Raw genomic sequence first — 13,455 nt, forward strand, 5'->3', positions numbered from 1 at the left:
TCCCTCTTTTAGAAGGAATGGAATTGTTGGTTCCTATCTCATCCAAGTCCTGTGGACAGTCAAGTAGCTAGGGAGAAGACAAGGTGTGAAGGGCACATCCCATGGAGCCAACTCCTGCCACCACCAGATCCTCCCAGATAGGTTCTGAGATGGCCCAGAACCAGGGAGGAAGACCCAGGGTTGGGTGCCCCAACTCTCAACTTATGTGGAAGGTTGCCTGAGCATTCGAGTTAAAGCTGGTGGAGTCTCAGGAGTTAAAAGTCTCCTCTAGGAGGGACCCTTAGTTATCTCAGACCCAACACCTCAGGCTGACCCAAATCCCCAGAATAGGTTGTTCTTAACCAGTGTTAAACCTGAAAATTTGGTTGAAGGAAACAACAGAGCTAGGTGATAGAAAAATCCATGTTGTTTATTATTTTCCCTTAAAGCATAGCTAGGCTAGCTTACTTGTACGTACAAGGAGTCAGAGCATAGGCTTTGGCTCTCTGAACAAAGGAATGAGAAAACTTATATATGTTATTTTAGCAGACCTAGCAAGCCTGTATGACCTCATTTTTTATTACCCCCATGTATGTTTAACCATGATACAAGAAGAGGATTTTCCTTAATGGAAAGAATGTTGACAAAGGTCAGTTGATATTAATTGAGGTAGTCTCTCTTGGGTTTAGGGTCTCATCCCTTAATGGCTAACAGGTATCTGGCCTTGTTGACAGTGGTAAGGGTATTTCCTGAGCAAACTTTTAGAGAGAACAAAGAAGCCCAGGTCCTGGATCTTCATCCAGTTACTCATTAATTCAGGCTCTGGGTCTAGTTGAAATTAAAAATGATATAAAATAGTATAATATTTTCCACACCAGAAAAATCTATGCCTCTAAGACTGGCCTATAATCTGGCTGACCTATGAATGTGAGGGTGAGGGAGATCAATACACCATTATATGGGTCACCTCCCCTGGATTGTTTAACAGTTATCCCCACCTTGAATACAGTAGGATACATTCAGGCCAGCCATATCAAGGGAATTGGTGCTTCTCAGTCTGTGAGTTCAGTTCTTTCCTTTCCTGATATACTTAATAACCAACAAAATCCTCTCATCCATCCTTGACAGAAGGATGGGTAAAAACCAAGCTATCCTACCATGCAGTGTCACCAAGATGAGGGCACCATCACCTGCATGGAAGTAGACAACCCATGCGTACACACATATCTTACAATTACAATTAGCCTGTGGAGAAGGCAGCCTGAGGTGGCCCCTACACGCTGTTCCCCATCAGGAAATGATCCGATTGCAGAGGCTGTGCGTGCAACCCTCTTTGGCAAGTATATTGTGTAACTCCTGTGGGCCAACAACAAACTCAACAGGTATTCATTAATTCTTTGCTGTATACATTGCATCACGCTAGGATAAGATACAAAGTTTCAATGAGGCAGTCATTGCTGTCACAGAGCTCATGCTATAGCAGGAGAACATGACAGAAACACAAGTAAAATATAAAATGGCGTTTGTGGGTCAGATCTGCAAATAAGATGTTATTGTGAAGTCCAAGGAATAAAAATACTGGGGATGGGGAGTACGAGGAAAGCTTCCCAGGAGATGCCCTTAAAAGGGTGGGGCAAGTCTTTCCAGGAATAAGGAAAAGTATTGGCAAAGGCACAGGGCAGGAAAGCCCAGAATGTCTATCCACGAGATGCTGAAGCGATGGCTTTGGCTACAGCACAAAGGACATGGAAGGAAGGAGTGTACAAGACTAGACTGGTGAAGCTCAGTGGCATCTAATGATGAAGGGTCTTGAAACCCTAGGAAGCAACTGAAGAATTTTGGGCAGAGGCCTATTAACAATGAGCACTGGGAAGCCTGGTTTGGAGGGGCCAGAAAGCACAAATGAGAAAGCATTTCTTGTTCAGATGGGCATAGACTAGAGTGGTAGCTGTGGGGATAGTGAGAAGAATACAAGTATGGGAGATAGCAGCAAAAATGGATGATTGTTTGGACATGAGATCTATAAAAGAAGAGAAACACAAAGGCAGAGCGAGGTGGCCAACATGCAGTCTCTGCTTAGTTCCCATGTGAGAGGTGCCATATTCTGAAATGGCAGATGGTCAACGTAACAGAGGCCATCTACACTAAGCCTTCCTAGAGCAGTGGAGCTTAAAGGATTGGGGCCTAGAGGAAGAGGGCAAAAACAGCTGATATCTGTCAATATGTCTGAACCTCTTTACTGAACTGGGCAAGAAACCTCAACATCTTCAATTGGTGCCATCCTAGACCCATAAAAGCAAAAATAGAAAGAAATTAAGAAAGTTATTAAAATGTTCTTTAGGTCATACATCAAGCATAACCTGAGGAACATGCACACCCAAAAGCTGGATTAACTGAACCAGTAACCAAAACCATCTTGTGGTGTCCTAGGGTGACTACCCTGTCACAGCCCCGATCTCCTGTTAAGGTAGTAGATGGCCTTTAGCCATAGCTTTAACTAGACAGCAAGAACATTCAGAATTAATTGTCCATTATGTACATAGAACTGAAGTAGTTATTACACAAAGCCCAGAAAGAAAAACAATCATGTATTTATATGGTACTTTAAACAAAGCATTTTCACATAAATTATCCTATCTGATATATCCCACCTGATCCTGTGAAATAGGAAAAAGGTACAGCCAAGAAAAGGAATAGCTGGTCAAAAAGATGGCACTTAAATTTAGATTTCTGAACCACAGCTTGAAATATAAGAATGACAGGCTCCTAGAAGAAAATTAGGAGAGCATGGAATAGTTTATCTGTCAGATCTATGGATGAGGGAAGAATTTATGACCAGAAAGAAATAGAAAGCATTACAAAAAGTAAAATGGATCATTTTGATTATATAAAATTTAAAAGTTGTTGCACAAACAAAACCAATGCAATCAAAATTATAAGGAAAGCAGAAAACTGGGAGAAAACTTTTGCAGCAAGTATCTCTGATAAAGGCCTCATTTCTCAAATATAGAGAACTGAGTCTAATTTATAAAAATACAAGTCATTCCCCAATTGATAAATGGTCAAAGGATATGAACTGGTAGTTTTCAGACAAAGAAAGCAAAGCTATCTATAGTCATACAAAAATGCCTCAAATCAAATTAGAAAAATGCAAATTCAAACAACTCTGAGGTACCACCTCACACCTATCAGGCTGGCTAAAACAACAGAAAAGGAAAATGATGCATGTTGGAGGGAATGTAGAAAAACTGGGACACTAATGCACTGTTGGTAGAGTTATGAACTGATCCAACCACTCTGAAGAGTAATCTGGACTATGCCCAAAGGGCTATAAAACTGTTATGCTATAATACCATGCCTTAATACATAATAATATTATATTGTATATTATACACAAATATAATAATATATAATATAGTAGAATAATATAAACCTATAATCCACTGCTAGGTCTATATATCAAAGACATCCAAAAAGGGGGGAAAGCACCTAACTGTACAAACATATTTACAGCATCTCTTTTTGTGGTGGCTAAGAACTGAAATTGAAGGGATGCCCATCCATTGAGGAATGGCTCAACAAGCTGGGGTATACAATTGGAATGGAACGTTATTGTGCTATAGGAAATGACAAGCAGGATAACTTCAGAGAAACCTGAAAGGCTTACATGAACTGAGGCAAAGTGAAGTGAACAGAACCAGGTGACTGTTACACACAGTATACACAGTACAATATTGCCAATGAAGAATTGTGAGTGACTTAGCTATTCTCGGCAATACAATGATCTAAGAAAACCCAAAAGGCTTAATGATGAAGTATATACTATCTGCCTCTAGAGAAAGAACTGATATTGTTCGAATACAGACTGAAGCAGGCCATTTTTCACTTTCCTTTTCTTTTATTCGAATCTTCTTGTAAAAAATGACTAATGTGGAAATGTTTTACATGATTATACATGAAGGAAAAATAAAAGAACGACAGGCTCCTGACCAGAGATGGAACATCTGTCTGGAGCCTTACAAATCCAATCAGGAGGGTTTTAAACTGAAAAGAAGAACAAAGGTGAGGTACAGGTAGGAGCTCTCTTCTGTACAGTAACCAAGCTAGACATCACAAAGAATGATTACAATGTAGAGGAAATAGCAATAGAGATACCTAGAAGTTCACAGGAAACAAATACAAGAAAGGCATCAGTCATAAAGACCGTGGCCCAGGAAGTACACACAGAAATGTTAAAAAGCATGGAGAACAAATGAGATTAATTATAGATGCTAATACATGGATGCAAATTTAATCCATAGGTTATCAGTGCTGCTTTTTTAACTTGAGGGGATAAGACCTAAGATATCTTATACAAGAAGAAACAGAATAGAGAAGAGGCAGTTGGGGAGGAAAGTAGCATTGTGAATAAAGAAGACATAAGAGTAGCAATTCCAGGAATCAGATGTGGGAAACATGGTGGAGAACATTTGGGGGAACATCAATAGAGAAAGAAACAGACACAACAGTATCATCATAATGTACTAAGACCATCCGGACAAAATCCCTATATAGGTGAGGAGTTTAATGTGACAATGACAGGAGACTTTAATTATCCAGATCATCTCTCTCCTACAGAGCAGAGTGGGTAATGCTTCTGAAATTGCCTTTATAATAATTTCACCCTCCAAACTACTGTAATTAAACTACCTTGCCTACCTGTAATTAACTACTTTGTGTGTGTTTGTACTTATTCACTTCACGTTTAAGCTATATACATGCTGGTATATACTTATCTTCTCCATTACATTTCAACTTCTCGTTAATAGGAATTGTCTCATTTTTTGTACTTGTACCCCACTGTCTAGCATACTGTCTTGGCACACAGTAGGCAGTTAATAAACACTGGTCAGTCAACAAATACTTATTTTTAATGGTATTTTATTTTTTCCAATTACATGCAAAGACAATTTTTCACATTCATTTTTTATAAAATTTTGAGTTCCAAATTTTTCTCTCTCCCTCATCCCTAAGACAGTAAGCAATTTGATACAGGTTATATATGTACAATCATGTAAAACATATTTCCATATTAGTCATGTTGTAAAAGAAGAAACAGAACAAAAGGAAAAAACTATGAAAAAAATAAAGTGAAAATAGTATGCTTCGATCTGCATTCAGACTCCATAGTTCTTTCTCTGGAGGTGAATAGCATTTTTCATCATGAGTCCTATGGAATTGTCTTGGGTCACTGTATTGAGGAGAACAGTTAAGTCACTCAGAGCTGATCATCATACAATGTTGCTGACACTGTCTGTGTACAATGTTCTTCTGGTTCTGCTCACTTCACTTTTTATCAGTTCATATGTCAAGTCTTCCTAGTTTTTTCTGAGAGCATCCTGCTCATCATTTCTTATAGCACATAGTATTCCATTATATTCATATGCCACAGCTTGTTCAGCCATTCCCTAAATGATGGGGATCCCTTCAATTTCCAAATCTTTACCACCACAAAAAGAGCTACTATGAATATTTTTGTACATGTGGGTCCTTTTCCTTTTTTTTTTTTAATGATTTCTTTGAGATACAGACCTATTGCTGGATCAAAAGGTATGCACAGTTTTGTAGCCCTTTGGGCAGAGTTCCAAATTGCTCTCCAGAATGGTTGGACCAGTTCACAATTCCATCAACAGTGCAATGATATCCCAATTTTTCCACATCTTCTCCAACATTTATCACTTCCCTTTTCTATTTAGTCAATCTGATAGGTATGAGGTGTCAAGAAATGATTACTATGTACCAGACTGTGCTCAAGGCTGGAAATATAAATATAGGCAAAAAAAAGGATAGTTCTTGCCTTCCAAAAGCTTGCATTCTAACTGGGGAAGACAGCACATAAAAGGAAGCTATAAAGTTGGGAAGTAGGGAGCAACTGGGAGAAGCAAGTTGGAGAACTTAGTCTAGATAGTCAGAAGTGTAGCTCAAAGAGGAATGCAAGAATGAACCTGGCTGTCTTGGGTACTTTTCTTAAAATGGAGGGTTTGGGAAGAACTGACCACTCATAGGAGAGGGTCATAATAGTCACATGATCTTCCAGGGTGAGAAGGCTGCTGGAGAAAGAAGTTGGGAGAGAGAGAAGCAGAGCCCAGAGAGAAATAAAAAAAAAACATATTTTTCTTGACTGATTGAAAGGACTATGCCATACTTTGATATTTTTGTGTTCCCACATCTTTCTTTTACATTCTGCGTATGTCATTTTGATGCTGAATCTGGTTGGTGAATTCTCAATGCATTCCCTGGAGCATCTTCTTATCACTCTTCCTCTGTGAGTCTTAAGAATTTCATTCTTGAGTGGTTCCTGTTCCTCCTAGGCTAACTTTCCTTGGAATTTTAGGCCATAGGACTGTTCTTTGCCTTTCCCTGAATCTTTTGAAATCTGTGCTCCAAAAATGTAGAGGGCATGTGAGACGAGGCCCAACTTTCTTCTCCTTCCTATGACAAAGTCTAAGATGGTCTGGTCAAGTCTCACCCAGCCTATTCTTCCTTGGTGAAAATCAGGTCCAGGATGGAATTTCCCTCTCTAGTTTTTCCATTTTAGGAAAGGTGAAATTATTATGAAGACAATTTCAGAATCATTATTTGCTCTGCTCTCCATAAAGAGAGCATGCCAGTAGATATTCTGGATAATTAAAGTCTCCTGTTACTGTCATATTAAACTCCTCCTCCTCCTTCTTCCTCTCTCCCAATAGATAGATAGAGATACAGTTATTGTCTGGGGGGTCTATAGTATATACTGATGATACTGTTGTGTTTGTTTCTTTCTCTGTTGCTCTTCTCCAAAATGTTCCCCACCATGTTTCCCACATCAGATTCCTAGATTTGCTACTATCATATCTTCTTCATTCACAATACTACTCTTATCTCCCACAGCCTCTTATCTATTCTGTTTCTTTTTGTTTAAGATATTTTAGGTCTTATCCCATCAAATGAAAAAAAAAAGTAAAATCACAGATTGAATCCCTATCCTTGTATTAATTAAGGTAGTTTGGGAGGGGATGAGAAAAAGCTTCATGTTGATGGTGCCTGAACTGCAGCTTCAAGGAAGGGGGGTAAACTGAGGCAAATATGAGGAGTGGGTACATTCCAGGCATGGAGACAGGAAATGCAAGGTGTGTGAGGAACACAAAAAAGTCCAGTTTGGATGGATAGAGAGAATGCAGGAGGGACAGTAACATCCAACAAAGCTGGACAAACAGATTGGGGCCAGGCTGAAGAAGGCTTTCAAAGCTAAACAAAGGAGCTGATATTTGGTCCCAGAGGCAGCAGGCCTCTAGAGTGGAGTGTGGTAATCACATGGTCAGATCTGTACTTCAGGAAAATGACTTCAGCAGCAGCAGTGTGTACCATGGACCGGAGCAGGGAAAGACTTGAGGCACGGAGACCAATCAGGAGGCTGCTGTATAATCTAAGCAAAAGGTATTAGGACCTGAACTCAGGTGGTAGCTATGAAATGGAGATATGCACATTGTGTGTGTGTGTGTGTGTGTGTGTGTGTGTGTGTGTGTGGTATGCTCACCCATGTAGGTGACAGGGGGCTGATACAGGTTCTGAGTCCTTCAAACATCTGCATTAGGCCCCACCTGTTGCAATACACATGAAGACACAGTGATGCATGCTGGAAGGTCCCTTTTCCCTCTTTGGAACACACACAGTTATCTTGACTTTCCTATAAACTTACTTTATGGTGACAGAAAGACCTTTTCACTGATGGCTGATCATGGAGACAACAGGTTTGAAATCTCCTGCCCGTTGGTGAGCAAGGCAAGATCTGATGGGATCTGCCAGCAGAAATGGCAGGGCCAGGGGCAGAGTCAAGATGGCGGCTGGAAAGCAGGGACTTGCTTAAGCTCTCCCCCAAATCCCTCCAAACACCTGTAAAAATGGCTCTGAACAAATTCTAGAGCTGCAGAACCCACAAAATACCAGAGGGAAACAGCTCTCCAGCCCAGGAAAGCCTGGATGGTCACCAGGAAGGGTCTATCGCATGGCGCTGGGAGCGGAGTACAGCCCAACATGGGCCACAGCAGAACAGACCAGACCAGGAGTCACCCAACTGGAAGAGGCCTTATGGCCATGAAACAGTGAGCTGTGGCAGTTACCAGACTTCACAACCCACAAATGCCAAAGAGCAGGTTAGTGGGAAACTGCAGGATCAAGTTCAGAGTGCTCCAGCCACCAGTCCTGGGGGGGGCGGAGGTGGTGCAGTGGTGGCGGTGGCAGCAGCAGGAAGCTCCTGAGGTGGCCTCCAGAGCTCCAGCATCAGCTGCTTCTTGAGTCCCTGGCGCACATGGTGGGAGGAATCTAGCAGTGGATCAGAGTGGGAGTGCAATGAGTGCTTTGTGGGCACAAAGGCAGGTTCTCTTGCTGTGCCCTGCTTGGATCTATATTGTGATCCTAGTTGGAGGTTCTTGGGGAAGGAGCGCTGCTGTGACAAGAGCCTGCAGTAACAGTGGAATAGAAGTATCTCTAAAAACAGCAGTGCTTGGACCCTGAAGCTTGGGACAAAGTACTCTCTACTCTACAAGCAGTCATATCCTGACAAGAAGCCCGAGTAGTTTGCTGGGAACATGAACAGGGAGCGAAAACAAACTCAAATTCAGACTCAAACTCAAACTCTAGATTCCTTTTTTGGTGACAAAGAAGATCAAAACATACCGCCAGAAAAAGTCAACAAAGTCAAAGAGCCTACAACAAAAGCCTCCAAGAAAAATACGAACTGGGCTCAGGCCATGGAAGAGTTCAAAAAGGATTTGGAAAAGCAAGTAAGAGAAGTAGAGGAAAAATTGGGAAGAGAAATGAGAATGATGCGAAAAAAGCATGAAAAACAAGTCAACGACTTGCTAAAAAATACTGAAGAAAATAACACCTTAAAGAACAGACTAACTCAAATGGCAAAAGAGCTCTGAAAAGCCAATGAGGAGAAGAATGCCTTGAAAGGCAGAACTAGCCAAATGGAAAAGGAGGTCCAAAAGACCACTGAAGAAAATACTACCTTAAAAATTAGATTGGAGCAAGTGGAAGCTAGTGACTTGATGAGAAATCAAGATATTATAAAACAGAACCAAAGCAATGAAAAAGTGGAAGACAATGTCAAATATCTCATTGGAAAAACCACTGACCTGGAGAACAGATCCAGGAGAGATAATTTAAAAATTATTGGACTACCTGAAAGCCATGATCAAAAAAAGAGCCTAGACATCATCTTTCAAGAAATTATCAAGGAAAACTGCCCTGATATTCTAGAACTAGATGGTAAAATAGAAATTGAAAGAATCTACCAATCACCTCTTGAAAAAGATCCCAAAAAGAAAACTCCTAGGAATATTGTCACCAAATTCCAGAGTTTCCAGGTCAAGGAGAAAATACTGCAAGAAGCCAGAAAGAAACAATTTGAATACTGTGGAAACACAATCAGAATAACACAAGATCTAGCAGCTTCTACATTAAGGGATCAAAGGGCTTGGAATATGATATTCTGGAGGTCAAAGGAGTCAGGATTAAAACCAAGAATCACCTACCTGGCAAAACTGAGTATAATGCTCCAAGGCAAAATATGGACTTTCAATAAAATAGAGGAATTTCAAGCTTTCTCAATGAAGAGACCAGAGCTGAAAATAGAAAATCTGACTTTCAAACACAAGAATCAAGAGAAGTATGAAAAGATAAACAAGAAAGAGAATTCATAAGAGACTTACTAAAGTTGAACTGTTTTGTTTACATTCCCACATGGAAAGATGATGTGTGTAATTCATGACACCTTTCTCAGTATTAGGTAGTTAAAGGGAATATACATATATATATAGACAAAGGGCACAGGGTGAGTTGGATATGAAGGGATGATATCTAAAAAAATGAAATTAAGGGGTGAGAGAGGAATATATTGAGAGAGTGAGAAAGGAAAAGATAGAATGGGGTAAATTATCTCACATAAAAGTGGCAAGAAAAAGCAGTTCTGTAGGAAGGGAAGAGGGGACAGGTGAGGGGGAATGAGTGAATCTTGCTCTAATAGGATTTGACATGAGGAGGGAATAACATACACACTCAATTGGGTATCTTACTCCACAGGAAAGAAAGGGGAAGGGGATAAAAAGGGGGGGATGACAGAAGGGAAGGCAGATAGGGGGAGGAGGTAATCAAAAGCAAACACTTTTGAAAACGGACAGGATCAAGGGAAAAAAACTGAATAAAAGGGGACAGGATAGGATAGAAGGAAATATAGTTAGCCTTTCACAACATGTGCATTGTGGAAGTGTTTTACATAGTGATACATGTGTGATCTATGCTGAATTGCTTGCCTTCTTAGGAAGGGTGGGTGGGAAGGGAAGAAGGGAGAGAATTTGGAACTCAAAGTTTTAAAAGCAAATGCTCAAAAAAAAAAGGGGTTTTTTGCATGCAGCAGGGAAACAAGATATATAGTGAATGGGGCATAGAAATCTATCCTGCCCTACAAGAAAGTAAGGGGAAAGGGGATGGGGGGGGGGAGTGGGGTGACAGAAGGGAGGGCTGACTGGGGAATGAGGCAATCAGAATATATACCATCTTGGAATGGGGGGGAGGGTAGGAATGGGGAGAAAATTTGTAACTCAAAATCTCGTGGAAATTAATGTTGAAAACTAAAATATTAAATAAAGAATAACAGTCATTAAAAATTTTTTTAAAAAGATTCTAATAAATAAAAAAAGCTCTTTCAGATCCGCCATCAGTGGGTGGACCCACTGCCACAACGCAGATTTTCGTGAAGATTTTGATGGGGAAGACCATCACCCTTGAGGTTGAACCATCTGATAGTAGTGAAAATGTCAAGGTCAAGATATAAGATAAGGAAGGTATTCCCTCAATCAACAAAGATTGATTTTTGCAGGCAAGCAACTGGAAGATGAGCATATTTTGTCTGACTATAACATTCAGAAGGCGTCTACCCTTCATCTTGTTCTGAGACTTCATGGTGGTACCAAGAACAGAAAGAAGACATCTTACACCACTCCCAAAAAGAACAAGCACAAGAGGAAGAAGGTTAAGCTTGCTGTTCTGAAGTACTATAAGGTTGATGAGAATGGCAAGATTGGCCGCCTTCGATGAGAGTGCCCTTCTGATGAATGTGGTGCTAGAGTCTTTATGGCTAATCATTTTGACAGACATCATTGTGGCAAGTGCTGTCTAACGTACTGCTTCAACAAGCCAGAAGACAAGTAAATGTATACGTGTTAATAAAAAAAAGTCAATTAAAAAAAAGTGGTAGGGCCTCACAGTTCACAGCCTTCTGCAAGCACCTGCTTTTCTTACCCAGTTGCCATGTAGCCATGGACATATAACCCTGCTGGGGTTTTTATTTGTTTTATTTAATTTTCCCTTATCTTGAATGCATAGGAATCAGAGATGCAACGGACCAGGCTACAACCCTGGCAGCTTTGAAAGGCTGTAAGAGCCATCAGTCAGCAAGTGGGGGCCAGAACTGAGTTTGCCTACAGCTGCTACAACTGAAGCCAGGTGGTAATCAGGCCTAAGGATCAATCTGTTTGACCCAACCAGCAATGAATTGATGCAGCAACCTGGAAGCCATGTCCCGAAAACCAGAGCTACTTACTTGGCCACAACCATAAATAAACCCTATAGGAGTAATCGGGTTTTTTGGGGGGAGGGAGGAAGGCAAGGCAATTGGGGTTAAGTGACTTGCCCAAGGTCACACAGCTAGTAAGTGTGTCAAGTGTCTGAGGCCATATTTGAACTTAGGTCCTTCAGACTCCAGGGCTGGTGCTCTACTCACTGTGCCACCTAGCTGCCCCCGGAGTAATCATTTTAAAGTGGAGCTCACTAATCAAGCAAGTATGTAGCAGAAAAAGTATGCCCTGGTTTAGTATAGGGCAGGGGAAATTTTTTGTAGATTGGGTCTTGATATGTCTTCTTAGTAATTATCCCTTTGTAAAAACTAATTGATTTTTGGTGGTAAAATTACATTGAAGCAGTAATTACAAGTTGGATGATGCTGAGGATGTGGTTAACTGGGAGAATCACTGGATGGAGGCTCATAAACAATACCTCAAGCCCTCAGGGTTACTCCTAGAGTTCTGATAAGCCCATTTAGCCTTGCTCCAGTGAGAACAGAGCCTCAGAATGAGCACAGAGGGGAGAGTGTAACAGGGGACCTGGCCAAAGAGGGCTCTGCGTGGCAGCTTGGTGAGCCTAGCAGGGTTCAGGACAGTACCTGGCACTTAATAAATGCTGGCTGATCGACTGAGAAGAGAGTCCAGAAGAGTAGCTTGGGGCATATCCACAGGTATAGGATACGATAGGCCAGAAAAGGAGACTGAACAGTAATGTGATGGGTAGGAGAACCAGAAGAGAGTCATGTCATGGAAACCCAGAGAGAAGGAAGCATCTAAGAAGGGAGGGTGGTCAACAGTATCAAATGCAGCCTACAAGCCAATCGGTGGCTGAGAAAATACCATCAGGCACGGCACTTAAGAGGTCAGTGGTAACTCTGGAGAGACCAGCTGAGGTGGTCAGAAGCCTGATTGCAAAGGATTGAGGACTGAGTGAGAACAGAAGAAATGGGGCAGCAAGTGGAGGCAGCTTCCCCATGGAGCCTGCAGGGCTGAGCAGGAGAGAAGAGAAATCACAAGACAGAAGGAGGGAACGATAAGATCTAGTGCCGCTTATTTTAAGGAGGAGGAATTTGGGCCCTATTAAAAGCAGGAAGGAAGGAATCAGCAACTAAAGGGAGGTTAAAGCCTACAGGGTGGGGATGCCTGGGGGTCAACATGCTGGAGGGGGTAGGGGATCACATCCAGGGGCTACATACTTCCAGCAACTGAGTCTAGAGGGAGGGGCGCTTCTTTTTCTAGTCCCCATAGCTTTGGTTTCTTCTTCCCAACAGCGGTCCTTTCTTTCCCCTCAACATCTGGTATTTGGTGTGGCTTACAGATATTCTTAATAACCTCTGCTTCCTAATTTCTTTTATGCCCATGCTGTTTCATATTATTTTGTTATTTTTGTAAATGTTTTTAACTCCGCTACTCAACTGTAAGTTTAAAGGGGTAAGAATCTTATTTCTATACCCCTTGGAACCTAATAGTGGGACTTGCTAGGCATGGGGGTGCAGCCCTGCCAGGAAGGCTGAGATTAGGAGATAGGGAGGGAGGGAGGAAGGAAGGGAGGAAGGGAGGGAGGAAGGAAGGGAGGGAAGGAAGGGAGGAGGGAGAGAAGGAGGGAAAATAGTGGTACTTGATTAGGTTTGTTGAAATGAAAAGCATTGGACTAGAGGAGTCGGAGGGCCCCATGCTCAGTATACTTCTCACTACAATCAGGGTGCTTTTCAAGACAAAGATATTACCCTCAAGGAGCTCAGTTCTGGTACCTGAGATTCTAGCCTGTGTTTTATAGGTTTGCCACATTTCTACCTGGAAAAACAATACTACCAGTTTCCCCCCTGAACCCAGA

At 41.5% G+C, this 13,455-nt stretch overlaps 1 protein-coding gene and 1 pseudogene across 1 annotated transcript in view; one reads left to right on the forward strand and one right to left on the reverse strand.

The window, feature by feature from the left end:
- The window catches only part of MRTFA (myocardin related transcription factor A), a 227,596-nt gene that overhangs the window by 75,034 nt on the left and 139,107 nt on the right, over positions 1-13,455 (reverse strand). The window lies entirely within an intron of this gene.
- Positions 7,726-11,211, forward strand: LOC118850103 (annotated as a pseudogene).

Source organism: Trichosurus vulpecula, chromosome 5, assembly GCF_011100635.1.
Source record: "Trichosurus vulpecula isolate mTriVul1 chromosome 5, mTriVul1.pri, whole genome shotgun sequence".
In the NCBI taxonomy this organism is placed as follows: domain Eukaryota; kingdom Metazoa; phylum Chordata; class Mammalia; order Diprotodontia; family Phalangeridae; genus Trichosurus; species Trichosurus vulpecula.